This window comes from Dasypus novemcinctus, chromosome 6 (genome assembly GCF_030445035.2).
Source record: "Dasypus novemcinctus isolate mDasNov1 chromosome 6, mDasNov1.1.hap2, whole genome shotgun sequence".
NCBI lineage: Eukaryota > Metazoa > Chordata > Mammalia > Cingulata > Dasypodidae > Dasypus > Dasypus novemcinctus.
The window spans coordinates 104,622,207-104,644,809 of NC_080678.1; the positions used below are offsets into that span (position 1 = coordinate 104,622,207).

Below are 22,603 nucleotides of genomic sequence, written 5' to 3' on the forward strand. Positions count from 1 at the left end.
AGAAGAGCCAAACTGCCATGTCACTTTTCAAAGCTGCATTACTGCCAGGCAGGCATGGGGATACTGAATGAATTGAGAAGTTGGGGGAAGCAGTGTTTGCTCTTGGTACTGACTTTTCTCTCTAATAATGAAGGAACGTATAGGAAGTGAGTATGAGGACAGCATCATCATAGAAGTCTCAATGCTTCAGTGCATTAGATAAAGGAAAAAAATACAAGGCACCCACAAGATGAGAATGCATTTCCTCTTTTGTGTTCTGTAATATTGGCAGTATCTCCACAAGGCAGGTAATATGTTAAAGCAAGGCTTATTACCACCAATTTTTCACATTCCTCTACTCTTCTGCTTTGAAGACATCGTATCACACTGTCTTCATTAATTAAAAGGCCATCCACACTATATCTACGCATGCCTCCTACTTCATGTGAAACTTATCATGTATCTCTATTAGTAGCACAAAATAAGATCAATACTAAAATACGTAAATTCAGGGTAGAATTGAAAGGGTTTTTCTTCACGTTTTTGTTTTCTTTACAGTTGTAAAACATTTCCATTCCTTCAAATTCCTAATTGGGTCATCTTCAACATCAGAGTGACACAGAATGGAAAAGCTAACGTGGTGAGGAGAGGACGGGGTCAGTGATTTAGGTAATAGGCACAGTCAATGAGCACAGGTCCCTCTTCTTGAGTTTTACCTCCCGAGTCATTAAGCTATGTGTTTCCTGACTTGATGCAGGCCAAGTCTCCAGGGAATTCAGGTCTTCCTTAACAGGGTCATCTCCCTCAGGAGCCTTTCCTGAACAAAGAGAAGACAAGACATGATCAAATGGGAAAAAACACACAGATGGAAAGATTAAGCCTAAATGAGAAAGTCATGCTACTCAGGGAAATTGTTTTAATCTACCCCTCTATTCTAGAATCATATCATCTTTATCTCCTATATTAATTTCTTTTCCCCCTGCTTTGACAAAATCAAATAGCAAAGATAATCTTTCCTCCAGGATGAGCCTCAGGAGTTTTATTTTTAAGTAGTTCTTTTGTTCCTAAAGGCCATATTATTTAAGAAAGTACTTTTCAGGTAAATCGTAGATATATACAACCTTGTAAACCTATACATTAGGATCTAAAGAACACAAATCTTTTGTGTTTCAGAGTCTACCTTTTGGATCAAGAATACTGTGCTCCATAAGTCTCACTTAAACATTTGTATTACCAATAATATATAAATTAGTAAATTCTTAATCTTTATAGAAAGTTGTTTAAAGCTTTATTAAAGATCATAATATCATTACAATGAGACTTGATTGCTGGGTTTATTATAGGATTGTTACTACTTATTTTGTTAATTTCACTGTATGGACTCTTTCTGATAAGAGGCCAAGCGAGAGAGTTTTCTCTGATTTCAGAATTCAGTTCTCAGAATATATTATGGCAGCCTTAAATACTATGATTTAGAAATTTTGTGATAAAGTAAAAATCAAGAATGACAACATCAACAATAAAAAAGACAAGCACATTGGAAACTAAAAAGAGCATTCATTAATTTGTGTTAAAAAAAAAGAAATTATAAACTATTATAACACCTGAATTAAAATTTAAATATATAATACTAAGAAATATCAATGAAAGGACAACATACCAAAATAAAGGTGAAGGAACTAAAGCAGTGTATAAAGGAGAACAGTATAACTTTAAGTGTGTTGCTAAAAAAGACAGAAAAAATGAATAAAAATGAATTCTGTATTTAATGATAAAGACCAAGCAAAGAATAAATAAGTAAATCCAAAGAAAGCAGAAAGGAAAAAATAATAAAGAATAGAATATAACAAATAGAAAACAAGCTAAAAGAAAAAAACTAGCAAAACAACAAAGAATAGTTCTTTACAAACAACTTTAAAAATACACAAAACTTTGTCACTATTAACCAATGGAGAGAAAAAACACAATTAAAAGTAGGAATAAAAAATGGCACAGGAACAGATGGTATGATCATTTTTTAAAATAATAAACAAATATTATGAACAACTTTATGAAAAAGTTGATGAAATGGACATTTTATAGAGAATTATAAATCATAAAAATTTACTCTAGAGTTTCAAAAGGACAAAAAATAATAAGCATTTAAAAAGTTGGCACAATAATAAAAAGCTCACTCCTTAGGGAGAAAAAGCCACCTGGCCCCCAACAGGTATCCAGAAGAGGCTTTATCAAACTTTTAATGAACAAAAATACCTTTCTTCTATAAATACTTTCTGAAAATTTTTAGAGTTAATTTATATTAAAAGTTAGTATAATTCTAACACAAAAATTAAAAAGGTAAAATTATTAGCCAAATAAGGAAAAGTTTTAGCCACGTTCAGTTATGAACAATAATATAAAAGTCCTGAATAATTTATTACTAAATGAAGCAGTAGAAAAAAATGCATCTAGACTAAACCTTGTCACAAGAAATCATTTGAAAAATTCAATAGCCATTCGAGCTAGAAATAGAAGAGAACTTCTTTGACTTACAATGAAGGTTTATCTATCCAAAATGTTGAGCCAACATGAAAATTAATGATAAAACTTTAGACATTATTATTTTAAAGAAAAGGCAAGGGTTCCTATCACCACCCTTTCTTAATATTGCTAATATAGAGGGTTCAGGCAAAGTGAAATAAGTAAAACAAACAAACAAACAAACAAACAGGCCCATAAGGAATGGAAATGAAGCAAGTAAGCTTATTTGCAAACACTTTAATTGTCTTCATAGAAAATTAAAGAGACTGTACAGTAAAACTACTAGAAAAAATAAGAAAGTTTGACAGAAGAACTGATATAAGATAAATAAATTAGGAGCATTCCATAATAACCAGATACAGTTATAAAAGAAAATATGATTCCCAGTAGAAACAAATAGTATAAGGTAACTAGAAATAAATTTAACCAAAATTATATAGTGACAATTGCAACATTTTATTGAAGAGCACAAAAGATAGATTACATGGAAAGGGTCTAATCATGTAGGAGAAAACTCAACATCATAATAAAGGCAACTATCCCCCAAATGGATCCATAGATGCAATGCAATTCCAATCAAAGTTCATGTAGAATTTGCACACATGTACACATGGGTGTGAGTATGTAGACAAACTGACTCTAAAGTTTATGCTATAGAATACAAGGTCTAAGAACATCAAAGACAACTTTGGAAAAGGAGAAAGTACTGGAGAAATTTGCCCTACTACTACCAGATACTGAAACCACTGCATAATAACCAACTTTTAAAGTAACCCCTCCCTTACCAGCTTGCAGAAGTTTGTTTCCCTTTTCGTAGAACTCGCACTTCCTTATGAAGTTACCTATACCTAATTTTAATAGTAAAAATCACAACCATTCAACATGCTAAGCTGCCATTTTTTAAAGTGCAATGCATTAACTAGCATAACTTGTAGCAGCACAGGCTCCACTTAATCCTGCCCCATGACCCATGTCATCTTACCTAATCCTGTATTACTTCCCTAGACCAACCCTCTCCAAACCATTTAAGAATCTCAAACCTCTTCAGCTCGGGGAGACAGATTTGAGCTTGTCTCCTGTCTCCTTGCTATGGTGCTTTGCAAAAAACCCTCTTCTTGAAATCCAAGTATCAGGTCATTGATTTCTGTGGGCTTTGGGCAATAAGCCCATTCAGGTGGTATAATCTGGTGATCCCAGTCTTAAATATCTTTACTGGAGGCCCTGTGGCTCCTGTGGGACAGAGATGCCCAGTCACTGATCCTGCACGGCCACCTATCCCAGTTACTTTACAGGCTCGATGGACAGTACTCTCTTGTACTCCTGCCAGTGTCACTGGCCCTGTTGTGCAGTTCCATTTCGAGGGGAGTTACAGATACAGGTACAGTCATCTTCTGGTGAGTAACTTCATTGTAGTGCCTACTCTTTGGTGAAACCAATTAATTCATTTTGGTTTTCTGGTTATTGGCTGTTAATCAAAATTGTGGTTCAAGTTCCACATTAGCTCTGCTCTGGTTGCTGGGTACAGGTCCCAGGCTTGTGAGAGGTAGCCACTGAAGTACTCACAATACAATTTTCATATTCTGGTTCTGCTTTCTGGTATTTCTGATTTAATCAGTTTAATTCTGTGTACACCTTAATTTAGCATGCTGAAAAATATAATCATGAGAAATGTTAGCAGTACTGATGACTATAGTCCTTTGGAATTTGTTTGAGATCATTGGTCTATGTTCAGTTATGAACCAATGAAAAAGAAAAAGATGAAATTCTTTTGTAATACTCCCTGGCCTCAATACAAATTTGAATCTAGAGAAAAATGGTCAGAAAATGTATTTCTTAAGTTTAGACTGTAAAAGAGAAGAGAACTAAAAATAAATCCCAAAAGCTCATGTCTTTGTATCAGAATGAGAATTTACAGAAAAAGGTACAAAATTATAATTTAAGCTAACAAGTTTTATATCTCTGCATTTCTGTGTTTCTGTATCTGACTCATGGCTAAATATTTTAACTGGCAGTGGATTTGGCCCAGTGGTTAGGACATCTGTCTACCACATGGGAGGTCCGTGGTTCAAACCCCAGGCCTCCTTGACCCATGTGGAGCCAGCCCATGCGCAGTGCTGATGCACGCAAGGAGTGCTCTGCCACGCAGGGGTGTCCCCACGTAGGGGAGCCCCATGTGCAAGGAGTGCACCCCATAAGGAGAGCCGCCCAGTGCAAAAGAAAGTGCAGCCTGCCCAGGAATGGTGCTTCCCACACGGAGAGTTGACATAGCAAGATGATGCAGCAAAAAGAAACAGATTCCCGTGTCACTGACAACAACAGAAGTGGACAAAGAAGAACACGCAGCAAATGGACACAGAGAAAAGACAACCGGGGTGGGGAGAGAAATAAATAAATAAATCTTTAAAAAAAAAAGATTTTAACTGATGCTACATGGTTTTTTATTTGCGTCTGTCTGTTTGATGCACATTTTCCTACCTCCAAATGGTAATATCAAATTAAGAATAAAAAAATTCTTAGGAGACCTCCATTCAAATTGCTTAAAAATAAATGTGTGCTAATATACATATATGTGTTTACATATATACATATGAAAATATTAAAAATACACACAGATGTATATGTAAATTGGTACCCTGGATTTCCAGGAATTAGGGACATCAAACTTATATCCTTCAGACTCTTCCTGTCTTCCTTGTCTATGTCCTGGCTTACTCAACCTCCCCTTCTATAGCGATAAGATTCATCAAACCCTACTGAAGACTCAAAGGGTATTACAAATAATTCAGTCTTATTTCAGACTTAGGAGCCTGGATATCTTTACCATTTAATTTAAGGACTGCGGGTGAAGGTCATACAGAAATCTAGATGTACAAAATTATTTGAAGAAGTGACAAAAAAGAATGGAAAGAAGCTGGCTACTTTTATAAGCCTGACATTAAATCATAGCTTTAAACCAGTCCTCCCTAATTGCCTCCAGAAAACTATTTCAGAAATTATTCATACTGTATCTCACTGGAATACTAATAAAATGGCAAAGTGAGGAAAGTAATATTTTTGAAAACCGTAACTAAAATAGCTATGTCCTCTGTACTACCATGTTAATTGCAATACAAACATAAAATTTTATTCTACTTGGGTATATTCTCCCTAAATTTATACAGATTTACTGATAAAATAAGCCTGCATTATGGCTATTAGATCTTAAAATTATGAAAAAAGTTAATTTCTGTTTAATGTAACTGAATTATTTTTAAAAACTTTATTTCAAATATAATTATTTTTGTAGGATGTTTGAAGACAGTTTCAAAGATCTTTTTAGTAACTTAAGGTGGCAGGTATGTAAAGTATGCAGGATGTTCTTTGTTAAAGAAAAAAGACAGATTTTTCCCAAAATAAAATTACTGTTTTTCACAGAATGGGAAGCAAGAATGTGTAAGAAAAAGCCTGAATGGATATAGAAAGTTGTGGAGGGTTCATAGAAATGAATTTTATTTGTTGTGGTCAGTGCTGAATAATATTTGATAAGGTTATTTCTATTTGTTTTGTTTGTTTGTTTTAATGCCATCTAAGTATTCTGCTTATAAGACAAAGATTCTATGTCATATTAGAATAACATCCTCATTAATGTTTATGTTGACCTTACCATCCTTTATTGTTTTAGAAGACAAGTCTTCTATTATTTAAAGGAATTAAGACTTTTTCTTATAATCATATTAAGTCTTATTTCATTATTTTATTGTCACTTTGGTTAAATAGGGAAATAAATATTGTTTTACGGGGACCATTTTCCTGTTTAACATAATGTTTAAACCTGACAACTTTTGTATTTTGTCTTCACAAAACCAAACCCTAAAAGATATCTTTTATTTCAAACAGTTGCAAAGGATTTATTCTTTCATCATGTAAAAATATGGTGCTAAAAATCTTTGGGTTCCTCTGATATGTTAGGAATTTCATGGGAAATACAAAAATTAAAAGAGATTTTCTAACCTTCTATTGGTTGAATTTATATGGATAAAATGTACTTACAAATACTTAAAGATTGTATAAAATTCCTAGAGAACTGACCATGTTCTCACTGAGGCAGGCTAGGAAGGGAATCAATAGATGAATCTGGAAACTGGCAGGATGCCCATGTGGCCACTGGTACCCCCAGGATGGCTGCTGGAAGACCCTTGAGAGAAACCTCATTCAGAACAAGATTTCCTCTGGAAGACAGGAGAAGACCGGGATCTTCTCCAGGAGGCCTTATCATTGGGCCCTCCCAGGGGATTGATGGGTGGGGTAATCAATCAAAACAGCAAACTGCTGGGACTCCTCCCCTGACAGTAGCAAAGGGGAAGAATAATTAATGGTTTAAAAGGTAAGGGCCAAAACAAGACTCCCCTGTTCTTGCCTGGAACAGCACACAAGTAAAACCTGGGCATATGTAATCTGTAAATCAGCCCTCTTTATCTCTTTTCAACCCCTTCCCCTGTACTTGGGACCTGTAATCTGTTATTTTCTCCCATTTATCTTCCCTCCCTTCCTTAATAAATTACTGGCCTAACTAAGCTGGCTCACTCTTGAAACTCATTTTATGTAGTTTAGCCAAGAACTGAGAGAAATTCTGGCAACATCACTGACCATATTATATCCTGATACTGATCTGTAGGATATTAGTTTCACTCTGATGCTTCTTTGAAAAGGCATGTGGTTGCCTCAGGTCAGAACAACAACAAAATGGGATTTCAAAAGAGAAGCAAGGCACAAACTTCTGGGGAAGATGGCAGTGTAGGGAGCTCTAACACTCGGTCTTTCCAACAAAGCAACTATTAAACAGGCAGGAACTATCTGAAACAACTGTTCTGGGGCTCCAGAGGCCAGAACAGCATCCAGGGAAGAGAGGGAGGAAGAGACTGATAAACTACAGTAAAGAATAGTGAGTAGCTCTCTCTGCCGCAGCTGCTGACACCCATCCCCCATTCTTATGGTGGGCCAACCTGGGGTCAAGTCCCTGGCTACCTGCTGCTGGCTGAAAGGAACATAAATATCCTTTCCCCCAAAACAGGAATAGGCATGGCAGAGCACTGATCGTGGCTTTTGATTACCAAATTTGAATCATTGGGTCCCATCTTTATGCTACTGTTTCGACATGCCCTGGATAAGGGCAGCAGAAGCCATTTTGACTGCACCCTGGACAGGGGTGGAAGCAGTGGAGATTTAAAGACAAAGCACCTCCTTGAGGTAGTGGGAACAGTTTGTTAAAGGGCAGCATTTGATGGACAGGCCAGAAGGCACAGCTTTGGGAAACCACTGGGGAGAATTTTGGCAACCTTTCTGATCCCCTTCCCAGAACACATTGGAATTGGTCATTGATCCCTTTGTGGATTCCTGGCCATGTCTGGGTGGGGAAATATGGTCTTGAGAAGGTCTTTTCTGGAATGACCTTCAGGCAAGAGTTGCCTTCCAGGGAGGGGGAGCTGGAGACAACAAAAGAAGTGTAAATGAAACTACAGAGGCAAAACTGAAACAAACAGAACAGATCAAGATTCCCAGAGGGGAGCAGATAGAGCTCAAATGATTGAGTGCCTGCCTGCTTCCCATGTATGAAGTCCTGGCTTTGATTTCAGGTACCTCCTAAAAACAAATGAAAAAACCACCTCTCATTGTGGAGCAGATGTTACTCAGTGGTTGAGTGCTCATTTGCATGTATGAGGTCCCAGGTTCAAGCCCCAGTACTTCCTCAAAAAAGATTCTCAGAGAAGGAAGAGAGGAAAGGAAGAAAGGAATTTTTCTCCTGGGGGTAAAACATTCACAAAAACTGTAATATTAAAAATTGCACCACATATACAGGGAAAGAATCAGATCAGTTAAAAGTGTACAGTAAGTTGAACCAAGTGTCAAAGAAAAGCCTTAACACAAACAACCAACAATAAAACCCTGGGCAAGATGTAGAAACTGACCTTCAAAACAAACTCAACAATATTATCATATGTCTAGACATCACAAACCATACTAAGAAACTTGAAGATATGGTCCAGTCAAAGGAACAAATTAAAACCTGAGGTGACACAGAATTTGGGAAAACTAAATAAAAATATTCAAACAAACCTCCTAAATCAATACAAGGAGATGAAGGAAAATAAAGTTAAAGGGAGAAAGGAAATTAAGAAGACACTGTGATCATAAGGAACAATTTGAAAGTATATAAAGAAACAGCAGAAATTATGGGGAAGAAACATATTAAAAGATATTAAAAATACACTACAGGGAGTGGATTGGGCTCCAGCAGTTGAACACCCGCCTCCCACATGGGAGGTCCTGGGTTCGGTTCCCAATGCCTCCTGAAAAAATAACAAACAAGCAAAACAGATGATAAAGTCAACTCAGGGAAGCTGATGTGGCTCAGTGGTTGAGTGCTGGCTTCCCACATACAAGGCCTTGGATTCAATCTCCGGTTCCCAGTACCTCAATAACAAAACAAAAAACCCAGAGGTATGCAACAGCAGATTTGAACAGGCAGAAGAAATAATTAGTGAACTAGAAAACAGGAAAATTGAAACTCAGAAGAGCAGATAGAGAAAAAATGAAAAAAAATTGAACAGGGTCTCAGGGATTTGAATGACAGCATGAAATGCACAAATGTACATATAATGGGTATCCTTGAAGGAGAAGAAAAGGGAAAAAGAGCAGAAATAATATTTGAGGAAATAATAGCTGAAAAGTTCCCAATGCTTATGAGTGTATGTACTACAAACAGAATAAATCCCAACAGACCTGCCCTGAGACATATACTAATCAGAATGTCAATGCTAAAGATAAAATTCTAAAAACAGCAAGGGAAAAGTGATTCATCACATACAAGGGATCCACAATAAGATTAAGTGCCAATTTCTCATCAGAAATCATGGAAGTGAGAAGAAAATGAAATGATATATTTGAGATCATGAAAGAGAAAAACTGCCAACCAAAAATTCTTTCATGGAAGAAAGTGTCCTTCAAAAATGAGGGAGAATTTTAAATATTCACAGATAAACAAAAATTGAAAGAATTTATCAACAAGAGGCCTGCCCTGCAGAAATACTAAAAGGAATTCTACAGTCTGAAAGGAAAAACAGGAGAGAGGCATGGAATAGAGTGAAGAAGTGAGAATTATCAATAAAGGTATTGAAAAGGTAAAAAGAGAGACCAAAAAGAAGAAATATGAAAACCAAAGGATAACGTTGTTAAAGTAATAATATTACAATAATAATATTGAATGTTAATGGATTAAACTCCTCCATTAAAAGAGACTCACCTTACATCCAAAGACAAATAAGTTGAAAGTAAATGTTGTAAAGAATATTCCATACAAAACTGTAACCAAAAAATAATTGACATAGCTAAACCTCCACTGGACAATACAGACTTTATGAGACAAAGAAGGACATTATGTATCAATAAAAGGGGCAATCCACCAAGAAGAAATAATAATCATAAATATCTAGGCACCTAGCCATCATGCCTCAAAATATGTGAAGCAAATATGGCAAACTGAAGGGAGAAATAGACATCTCTACAATAATAGATGGAGACATCAATATATCTACTCTCATAAACAGATAGAACATCTAGGCAGGGGATCAACAGGGAAACCGAGAACTTGAGTAATATGATAAATGAACTAGACCTAACATGTATATAGGACACTGCAACCCATAACAGCAAGATATATATATTTCTCAAGTGCACATGGATCATTCTCCAAGAGAGACCACATGTTTGGTTATAAAACATGCCTCGAAAAATTTATAAAGATTGAAATTACACAAAGCACTTTCTCTGACCATAATGGAATGAAGCTAGAAGTCAATCACAGGAGGAGAACTGAAAAATCCACAAATACAAAAGACATATTCAAACAATTAGTGGGTTAAAGAAGAAATTGCAAGAGAGATCAATGTGTCTAGAGAAGCCCCCTCTCAATTAAGAAGTAGAGTGGGTATCACCATCCCAGAGTCTTCTGGATTGGGGAATAAAATATAGATCTGAGGGGACTTACTGGTATTCTTCTATAGAATTATTGTGACTCTAGCAATGGAAGAAATTATATCATTGATGTGAAGACAATCAATGTCTGGAGTTGCTGAAGGCAGGGAGGGGGAAAAAGAGGTGTAATATGGGCACATTTTTGGGACTTGGAGCTGTCCTAAATGATACTGCAGAAACAGATGCAGGACATTATATGCTCTGCCATAACCCACTGAATTCACTGGGAGAGAGTGTAAACTACAATGTAAACTATAATCCATACTCTGTAGCAGTGCTCCAAAATGCATTTATCAAATGCAATGAATGTATAACACTAATGAAAGAAGTTGTTGATGTGGGGAAAGTGGGGGGTGTGGGGAGTGGGGTATATGGGAATCTCCTATATTTTTTAATGTAACATTTTGTGTGATTTATTATCTTTTAAAAATAAATTTAAAAATATATATATTAAAAAAACTTAGGAGATACAGTGAAGGCAGTGCTAAGAGGAAAATTTATAGCCCTAAACACTTATAATAAAAAAGAAGAGAGAGCTAAAATCAAAGAACTAAATACATACCTCAAGGAACTAGGAAAAAAACCCAGCAAACTAATTCCAAAACAAGTAGAAGAAAATAAATAACAAATATTAGAGAAGAATACAAGAAATTGAGAATTAAAAAAAACAAGAGAGAATCAACAAAACCAAAAGTTGGTTCTTGGAGAAGAGCAATAAAATTGACAAGTCCTATGCTAAACTGACAAAAAAAGAGATAAGTTATAAATAAATGAAATAAAAAATGAGAAAGGGACATAACTACTGGCCCCACAGAATAAAAAGTAATTTAAGAAATACTATGAACAACTGAACAACTGTATGACAACAAATTAGGCAACTTAGATGAAATGGAAAAATTCCTGGAAACACACAAACAAACTACACTGACTCTAGAAGAAATAGATGACCTATACAGACCAAATTACAAGTAAAGAGATTGAATCAGTAATCAAAAACCACCCAACAAAGAAAACCCAGGACCAGATGGATTCACAGGGGAATTCTACCAATCATTCCAAGAAGAATTAATACAAATTCTGTTCAAACTATTCCAATAAATTGAAGAGGAGGGAACACTACCTAACTCATTCCATACAACAAGAAAAGAAAATTCAGAGCAATTTCTCACATGAATATAGATGAAAAATCTTCAACATACCCAAACACAGAATCCAACAGTACATGAAAATAATAATATACCATGATCAAGTGGGTTTTATCCCAGGTATGCAATGGTGATTCCACATAAGAAAACCAATTAATGTAATACACTATATTAACAAAACAAAAGGAAAAATCACATGATCCTCTCAATTGATGCAGAAAAGGCATTTAACAAAACCCAGCATTCTTTCTTGATTTAAAAAAAAAAAAACAGAAAAGTATGAATAAAAGGAACATTCTGGGAAACAGATGCAGCTCAACCAACTAGGCTCTCACCTACCATATAGAAGGTCCAGAGTTCAATGCCAGGGCCTCCTAGTGAGGGCAAGCTGACCCATGTGGCAAGCTGGCTCACATAGAGTGCCAGCCTATGCTGGAATGCCACCCCACACAGGAGTGCCACCCTGCATGGGAATGGCACCCCACAGAGGATTGCCAGCTGACACTGAGAGCTTACACAGCAAGATACACAATAAGAGACACAGAGAAAAGAAATAAGATGTAGCAGAACAGGGAGCTGAGGTGGCACAAGAGAGTAATCACCTCTCTCCCACTCCAGAAGGTCCCAGGATCAGTTCCTGGAGCTGCCTAATGAGAATACAAGCAGACACAGAAGAATACACAGCAAATGGACACAGAAAGCAGGGAATGTCGGGGAGCGGGGGGGGCAGGGAGAAATAAATATTTTTAAAAAAAGAGAGGAACCTTCTTCAACATGATAAAGGGAATACATGAAAAATCCACAGCTAACAAAACAATCAATGGTGAAAGACTGAAAGCTTTCCTGCTGAGATTGGGAACAGGATGTGCACTGTCACCACTGTCATTTAACATTTTACTGGAAGTTCTAGTCAGAGAAGTTAGGTAAGAAAAAAATAAAAAGCATACAAATTAGATAGGAAGAAGCACAACTTTCACTATTTCCACAGGACATGATCCTATATACAGAAAGTCCTAAAAAACTACAATAAAAGCTACTGGAGCTAATAAACAAATTGGTGGAGTACAAGATCAACATGCAAAAATCAGTATTGTTTCTATATGCTAGTACTGAGTAAGCAGAGGAGAAAATCAAGATTATATACATATATATATATAAAGTGCTCATAAATATAAGCTCAATGACTTTTCACAAAGTGACTGTACTTTGTGTAACCAGCACCCAGAACAAGAAGCAGAACATTACCAGAATGCTGGAGTGCCTTTTTATGAATGCCCTTTCAATCATTTCCCTTTTTCCCAGGATAACCACTATTTCGACTTCTTGAGCCACAGTTTAATTTTGCATATTGTGGAACTTTATATAAACGGGATCCTCTATTTTTACTCTTATGTATCTGGCTTCTTTTTTAAAAATATTACTGTGCTAAAATATATATTCACAATTGCCAAAAAATAAAAGCAACCCAAGTGCCCATCAACTAATGAATGGATAAATAAAATGAGTGATATACATATGATGGAATATTATAAAGCTGTAAAAAGGAATGAAGTACTGGAGTACCTAGAAGTGAAATAGATAGGCAGTCTACAAAATTACGACTTGATCTGTATAAGTGGAAGAGTTCTAGATCAAGTAAATAAAACCCTAAACTGAACTGCAGACACAGAGAATCACAGCCCCTTAATCAATTGCCAGACTTGAGACAGGATACGGACCAGAGCACCATGAATGAATGGAATGCCAGGTACTCCTGGGGAGGGACCCTGTTAAACTGCCAAAAATTTATCCTGTTATTCTTCCTCCCACCTTTCCCCCAAAGAGACTTATGGCCTTTAAATAGGATAACCATGCACTGGGGAAAAGGAAATGATCAGGTATTTGGGGGATTACTAGATACGGGCTTAAAAGTGACATTAATTCCAGAAAACCCAAAATGTCACTGTGGTACACAAGTCTGTAGGGGTTTATGGAGATCAGGTGATCAATGGGGTTTTAGCTCAGATATGTCTCACAGTGAATCCAGTGGGTCCTTGGACCCATTCTGTAGCTATTTTCTTAGTTCTAGAATATGTAATTGGAACAGATACACTCAGCTACTGGCAAAATCCCCACATTGGATCCCTGACTTGTGGAGTGAGGGTTATTATGATAGGAAAGGCCAAAAAGAAGCCACAGGAACTACCTCTACCTAGCAAAATAGTAGATTCCTGGAGAGATTGCAAAGATCAGTGCCACCACTAAGGATGTGAAGGACACAGGGTTGGTGATTCCCACCACATCTCCACTCAGCTCTCCTATCTGACCTGTGCAGAAAACAGATGGATCTTGGAGGATGACAGTGGATTATGCCAATTACAGCTGCTGTTCCAGATGTGGTACCACTGTTTGAGCAAATCAGCACATCTGCTGGTACCTGGAATGCAGCTATCTATCTAACAAATGCTTTTTTCTCAATTGCCATTAGTAAGGACCACCAGAACAGTTTGCTTTCCAGCTGGCAATGTCAGCAATAAATTGTCACTGTCCTATCTCAAGGGTGTATCAACTTTCCAGTCCTAAGTCATAATATTGTCTGCAGGGACCTTGATCAACTCTCCCTCCCAGAAGATATCATACTGGCCCATTATATTGATGATATCATGTTGATAGGACCTAGTGAGCAAGAAGTAGCAATGACTTTAGACTCACTGGTAATGCATTTGTGTGAGAAAGGATAGGAGATAAATCCAACAAAAATACAGGGTCCTTCCACTGCAGTGAAATTTCTAGGTGTCTAGTGATTTGGGGCATGTCAAGATATCCCTTCCACAGTAAAGGATAAGCTCTTGCTTCTGGCCCCTCCTATGACCAAAAAAAAGAGGCACAATTCTTAAGTGGCCTCTTCAGATTTTGGAGATAACACATTCCTCATTTGGGTGTGCTACTTAGCCCATTTACCAATTGACCAGAAAAGCCGCTAGTTTTGAGTGGGGACTTGAATAAAAGGAGGCTCTGTGACAGGTCCAGGCTGTTGTACAAGCCGCACTACCACTTGGGCCATATGATCCAGCAGATCCAATGGGATGGAAGTGTCAGTGGCAAATAGAGATGCCATCTGGAGCCTTCGGCAGGCCCCTACATGAGAATCCCAATGCAGACCCTTAGGATTTCGGAGCAAAGCCCTACCATCCTATGTAGATATTTATTCTCTTTTTGAGAACAGCTTTTGGCCAGCTACTGGGCCTTAGTTGACACTGAACTAAGTTACAGGCCAATTACAGTTGCTGTTCCAGATGTGGTGCCATTGTTTGAGCAAATCAGCACATCTGCTGGTACCTGGAATGCAGCTATCTATCTGACAAACGCTTGGTTACAGGCCACCAAGTAACCATGAGACCCGAGTTGCCTATCATGAGCTGGGTATTGTCTGACCCACCAAACCATAAAATTTGGCATGCATAGCAGCACTCCATCATAAAGTGGAAGTGGTATATATATGACTCATGGGTTGTTGCCAAAGGTTTAGGTGGATGGTCAGGGACTTGGAAGAACATGATTCAAAAATTGGTAATGAAGAATATGTGAACAGAACTTTCTGAGTGTGCCAAAAAAACTTGAAAATATTTGTGTCCCACCTAAATGCTCACATAAGGGAGAGTTCAGCTGAGGAAGACTTTAATAATCAAGTGGATAAGATGACCCACTCTGTGGCTAGCATTCAGATTCTTTCCCCAGCCACTCTTGTCATTGCCCAATGGGCTCATGAACAAAGTAGCCATGGTGGTAGGGATGGAGATTATGCAAGGGATCAGCAATATAGACTTACCCACCCTCATCAGGACCAACTTGGCTACAGCCACTGCTGAATGCCCAATCTGCCAGCAGCAGAGACCCACAATCAGTCCCCAATATGGCACCATTCCCCAAGGTGATCAGCCTGCTACCTAGTGGCAGGTTGATTACACTGGATAACTTCCATCATGGAATGAGCAGCAATTTGTTCTAACTGGAATAGACATACACCATGGATATGGGTTTGCCTTCCCTGCAGGCAATGGTTCTTCTAAAACTACCATCTGTGGACTTATCAAATATTTTTTCCACTGCCACTGCATTCCACATAGCATTGCTTCTGATCAAGGAATTAACTTTACAGCAAGTGATGTGCAGGAATGGGCATACACTCATGGAATTCACTGGCCCTACCATGTTCATGACCATCCTGAAGAAGCTGGATTGTTAGAACGGTGTTCTGGCACCAACTAGGTGGCAATACTTCACACAGCTGGGGCAAGTTTCTCCAGGAGGCTGTGTATGCTCTAACTCACTCTAAGGTACTATTTCTCCCATAGCCAGGATTCACAGGTCCAGGAATCAAGGATGGAAATGGGAGTGACACCACTAGCTATTACCCTGAGTGATCCACTAGGAAAAAATTTTGCCTCCTTTTTCGCAACCTGAAACTCTGCTTGTCTGTGGGTCATATTGCCAAAAGGAGGAGTGCTTCCATCAGGGAACACAATGATTCCACTGACCTGGAAGTTAAGACTGCCACCTGGCCACTTTGGGTTCCTCATGCCTCTTTACTAACAGGCAAAGAAGGAAATTACTATTTCCTGGGGTAATTGATCCTGCTATCAAGGGGAAATAGGAATACAGGAGATCCCCTAGGGTGGCTCCTAATACTACCATGACCTGTGATTAAATACAATGGAAAACTGCACCAACCCAATCCAGGCAGGACTAAAAAAGGCCCAGAATCTTCAGGAATGAAAGTTTGGGTCATCCCACCAGGTAAAGAACCACAGCCAGCTGAGGAGCTGGTTAATGGTAAAGAGAACATGGAATGGATAGTGGAAGAAAATAGTGATAAATATGAACTTCAATCACATGACCAGTTACAGAAATAAGAACTGTAATCATGAATCTTCCTTCCTTGTTTTGTTATGAGTATGTTTGTATATATACATAAAATGAATCTTTGTTTTCTTCCCTAGCCTTTCCCCTTATTATATGAAATAAGGTGTACAGCTCTATGTCGCACTATTTAAGGATGTGAAGTTTAACAGTGAATACTACCCAAGTACTTGCACCCTATTGTGGAGGGAATTAGCGTGTTTCTGATTTATGTAGTACAGTTGAATAGTGTTAGGCAGAAATATACATATATATGTATGAATCTGTTGTTTTTATTTACAGACCAAGTATGATTTAAGGTGATAATAAAGCTGCCAGGTTGACAAGGGGTAGACTTTGATGGTTAGGCTATGGTGTCAACTCATCCAGGTAATGGTATCAGTTATTTGGTCAACCAAGTACTGGGATAATTGTAATACAATGACATTGACTTTAATTATCAGTGAGTTGATTGCATAGATGGCTGGTTACTTCTACAATCAACTGCAGAGACTGCTATCAGCAATGAGTGACATGTAATCCAATTAGCTGAAGGCCTTAAAAGGAGAAGGGATTCCAGCATTCACAGCGAGAATCCCAATCTTTACTGCAGGCAGCCAGTATCTCCTGAGGAATTCAAGGAGGACTCTTATCTGAGCCCTGGGTTTGCACCTGTCCTGCAGAATTTGGACTTGTGCATCCCCACGGTTGCATGAGACCGTTTTATAAAATCTCATACTATTTACAGATATCTCCCATAGGTTCTATTTCCCTAGAGACCCCTAATACAGGGGAAAACATTAAATACAAAAGAGTTCTTATGGCTAAGAGACCTAAAAGTGAGACAGGAGTTCATTTCAGACATGCTTATGCATGTCTCAGGCAGATCTCACTAACTGACACAGTAAACAAAGCCTCAAACAGGAGTGCTCCCAAGGGTTCTAGTAACATCCAGTCACTACAGGCAAGGCACATACTCATGAAATCAGCATTCCAGCAGCGGACCTTATTCTGTAAGATACAATATTCTGTTTCCCCAATATAAGGAATTAGACTCATTCATAATTTCCCTACTGGCAATTCTTCTATCCCTTTTATTTGAACCTATAAGTAGCATTATACCCCTTAAATATAAGTTTCAGAGACTTAAGGTTTCTATCCCTTTCATTTGAACCTAATAATTAGCATTATACCCATTAAATACAAGTTCCAGAGACCTAAGGCTTTAGTCTGTTTATATGCCAGCTGAACCCTGATACTCAGCAGAGTTACCCACTCTCCAGTCCATTAGATTTGCCCAGGACAACTATCAAAATGCTGAGGATGGACAACTCCCATCCCCCAAAACTGAAGAGTATATACAACTGCCAGCAAAACAGTTCTTTCCATCTGCCCCATAAGATCTAAGCCCTCTTCCAATATGAAGCCAAGTGGCAACATCATCCCAAAAGCCTCAAAATTGAGGAATGAACAATATAAAGGGGGAATACAACCCCCAATCAAAGTAGAATTATTATATTGTAGCAAAGAACTTACAACATTGATATAAAGATATGATTACCAGAGTTGCTGAGGGGAGGGGGAGGAAGAACAGGTGGAATATAGCACATTTTGGAGGCAGTGGAATTGTTCTGAATGATATTGCAATGGCAGATAAAGACCCTATACATTTTGCCAAAACCTATAAAACTGCACAGTGAAAAGTGTAAACTATCATGTAAGTTGAAGACCCTGGCTAGTAGCAAAGCTTCAGTATTGGTTCATCAGTTGTACAAATGTACCACACTAATGTAAGATATTACTAACAGGGGAAAATATGGGAGGGGAAGGATGGGTTATATGGCAATTCCCTACACTTTCTATTCACTTCTATGTAATCTAAAACTTCTCTAAAAATAGTTTATTAATTTAAAAAAAGAAAAGAAACAAACTGAAAATCAACAACTCTTCCCAGATGCATCTGACAACTGAGGTCACAGGCAAACCATCATCATGGAAACTAAAAAGACTTGCCACTATAGATATTCACAGGATTAGAGCAAGTATTGGATAGGACTTCTTGCAGAGTGAAAGGCTAATTGCTGGAGGCTGAGTGTGGACTAGATTGGGAGATAAAAACTCCTGGAGACGCAGCCTTGGGGGAGGGGCCCACACTTTCAGGAGTTTTACCCCTAGGAGCCAACCAGGTTCTCACTGTGAAGATTAGAGATAAGTCCTGTGACAGTGTGAATTTTGTGAATCTCAAAAAGCAAAAATACAAATGTTTATCCTATGTACGTCCCTCCTTTCGATATTGGAAGCAGATAATTTGTAAGTTTCACAGGTCTACAGCCAGAGGGGAATGTTGCCCCAGGACAAACTGCAAGCCTATAACCGATTTCTATGAAATTTTTTTAAAGCATTACTACTGAAATAATATAAGGCTTTTGAAATATTGTGATGTAATGAACGTATTTTGCATATGGAAAGACATGTCTTTTTGGGATTCAGAGGGTAGAATGTGGCAGGTTGAGATTATTTTATGAATCCCAAAAAGAGAATGATCATTTGTTTGTAAACTAATCTACTCCTCTGGGTATGATACTCTACTCTCTGATTGCAATAAATTTAGTTGAGGGACCTTTGATCAGATTACTTGATAAGGTGGATTTAGGGCTTTTCATTAGACTACCTCAGTGAGCTGTGACTCAGTTTGATTCTTCACTCTCTTCCTGGGGCTGATATAAACAGATACACAGAGAGAGAGAGGGACACAGACAGGCACAGGAAAAGGAAGTCACCATGTTTGATCCTGTCATGTAAGAGAGAGGGCTAGAGGATCGCTTAAGCATGAAGCCTCAAGAGGCTGAGCCCACAGAGCAGCTCAAGAGATGGTGAACCCAGAGGGGAAGGCTGGAATCTTATCAGAGATTGGCAGCCATCTTGCTTCAACATGTGGCAGCTGATTTTGGTGAAAAAGCATCTCTGGTGGTGCCTCGGTTTTGACTTTTCACAGCCCTGGAACGGGAATGATTTAAGGCTTTTGAAATATTTTATTTTGCACATGGAAAAGACATGGCTTTTTGGGATTCAGGTGGTAGAATTGGAAGGTTTAGCCCTTTGGCAAACTAAAACAGAAACTGGTACCAGGAGAGTGAGTCACGCTGTTTGCAATTCCCAAAAATGCTGGAACAGTTTTATTTTATAAAACCATCTCTTGGAGTTCAGCTGTCAGGAACTGTGAGACAGTTGATAGAAAAGGTCTAGACTGCTTTGAAGAGACTGTTGGTAGAAATACAGATGGTAAATATAGTGCTGATAAGGCCTTAGAAGGAAATGATGAAACTATTATTTGAACCTGGAGGAAAGGTGATCTTTGTTTTAATGTTGCAGGGAACTTGGCAAAATTGACTCCTGAAGTTAGATGGAAGGCAGAATTTGAAAATGACAATCTTGGACATTTAGCTGAGGAGGTTTCAAAGTAAATGTGGAAAATGCACCCTGGCTTTTCTTGCAGCTTACAGAAAAATGTAAAAGGAAAGAGATAAACTGAGAACTAAATTGCTGGGCACAAAGAAACCAAAGACTGATTTGGGAAATTCTAAGCTTCTGGAAAACAAGCCCCCAGATGATAGTGCCCCATGTGAGGATTTAACTAAACATGGAGCTTGTAAGTTAAGATTGGAAACGCAGTTATCCAGGAAGGATCTGTGGTGGAAAGTCCTACTGTCTGATGCCTGGACCCATGTGAGGTTCATCTAAACCAACAAGCTTTCTGTGAGAACTGTAGGAACAAAACCACTGTCAGCCTGGACTAAAAGTCAGGGGAGGGAGAGACTGAGGGAGAAACAGCATCAAAAGGAAAACCATGGAAGCTGAAGCCTGGAATTAAGATATTCCCTTGGGCCAAGAGAGAGACCCCACCCATGTGTACAGAGAAGGTGAGTTTGTCCCAGCCTTTGAAGAGGACGGATGTTCCAGCACATTGTTAAGGGAGAGTTTGGTCTCCCCAGGCTACAGAGGGTGGAGCATATTTCCCAATGTTTGGGGAGAGTGAGGTCAACACTCCATTTCTCTGAGGGGGTTGGGCCTATATGCCAAAGATTAGAGAGAATATTGCTGCCATTTCACTGTACTAAGAGGAATGAGCCTGTCCCCCAGAGATTGGGGAAAGTGTGACCATCACTCCAATATCCTTGGTGGGTAACATCGGTAGCTCAGTTTCCACCCAGATGCTTGAGGAACATGGAGCTGAAAGTATGGCCTTTGGGCAAACCCACGAAAAGGATGGGCTCCCATGAGGCCCCAAGGAGAAGAAACCATTATCTTAAGGATGACTCTCAGACTTCGAAATCTAGTGCAGTATGCCCTGCAAGTTTTCAGAACTATTGGGACCTGTGACACCCTTTTCCCTTCCAAGTTCTCCTTATGGTAAAGCAAATGTTTATCCTATATATGCCCCTCTTTTGTATATTGGAAGCAGATAATTTCTTTGTAAGTTTCATTGGTCTACCGCCAGAGGGGAATATTTCCCCAAGACAAACTGCATACCTATAACTGATTTCTATGAAATTTTATACTTAGCATTGCACTGAAATGATTTAAGGCTTTTGAAATATTGTGATGTAGTGAATGTATTTTGCATATGGAAAGAATATATATTTTGGGATCCATAGGGTGGAGTATAACAGTTTGAATTGTGTGAATCCAAAAAAAACAAAAGATTGTTTTAAACTAATCCATTCCTGTGGATGTGAGATCCATTTGACTGGAGTACATCATCGGGGTGTGATTCTTGTTGTGTCTAACCCTCTGGCTGGGTCTGATATAAAAGGAGACACAGAGAGACAGACACAGGAAAAGAGAGCTGCCATGTTTGACTCTGCCATGAGAGAGAACTGCAGGAAAACAGAAGCCCCTGAGAGGCTCAAAGAGCTGAGGTCCAAAAAGAAACAGACAAGCCTTATGCTTGATTGCTCACAGCTGAGCTCCAAGAGATGGTGGATTCTGGAGGGGAAGGCAGAGACTTCTGTAGAGATGGGCAGCCATCTTGCTTCACCATGTGGCAAAAATGCCAGTATCACCAGCAACTGACTTTGGTGAGAAAGCATCTCTGCTGATGTCTTGATTTGGCATTTCATGGCCTTGGAACTGTAAATTTCTACTCCCAATAAATCCCCATCATAAAAGCCAAGAGATTTCTGGTACTTTGCATAGACAGCCTTTTGGCAAACTATAACAAACCCCCTCTGTTTCCAGTAGGAGGAAGAAGGGAAGACAAAAAGAGAAACAAATACAGAAGATCATACAGCAAATGGACACAGACAGCTAAAACAGCAGGGCAGGGGATAGAAAAAAAATCTTCAAAAAAAAAAGCCCAGAGAACTCTCCTCTCTTTTACAAAGGGCTGCCCTCGAAAGAAGCTAGTTTACCAGAACCAACCTACTTGAGTTTTATCAGAACCTAACCAACCCAGTGAACGAAGAACACTGAATTCCATGTCTAGCTTTTGACATGGGGAAGAGGAAATACCCAATTCCAGTCCCCACTATCCAATAAGGGGTGATTTTTTAAAAAGATGCAAAGCACCTGGGATGGTCACCATCTAGGAGCAGCAGCTCATTAAAAGAATGAGACCTAGTCACAGCACTGTAGAGCTATCCCTTCCTTCACCTCTGACAACCACATCAGTAGGGTTCCTGGAAAATAGGGGATTAGTGTTGAAATGGCAAAACTCAGACTGTATTTTAGAAGTAGTATACCAGGAAACCCACAGACAACAGGGAAGATAAAAACAAGACCACCACAGGAAATTTTAGCCTCCATTAACAGCTACAGCAAAAAATAAATACAGCTTAACTCTGGCCAGATAAACATAAAACCTCACACTAAGCACACCTATTTAACTCAGTTCCTCTTACCTGATACATCATGCCTGGCTCTTAATAAAAAACTACAAGGCATGCATAAAGCCAAAAAAAACAAACAAACAAACAAACAATACACACACACAATTTGAAGAGACAGGGTAAATATCAGACTGATATATGAGAGCAGTTTGGGAATTATTAGGGCAAGATTTAAAATAACTA

The 22,603-nt window shown here is 38.4% G+C and overlaps 1 long non-coding RNA gene across 1 annotated transcript in view; it reads right to left on the reverse strand.

The window, feature by feature from the left end:
• Nucleotides 1-493: 493 nt before the first annotated feature.
• LOC131279007 (uncharacterized) overlaps nucleotides 494-22,603 on the reverse strand; it is a 57,493-nt gene continuing 35,383 nt past the window's right edge. Inside the window, exon 3 of the long non-coding RNA XR_009186351.1 lies at nucleotides 494-796. This is a non-coding gene — a long non-coding RNA (uncharacterized lncRNA). The remainder of the gene's footprint in view (nucleotides 797-22,603) is intronic.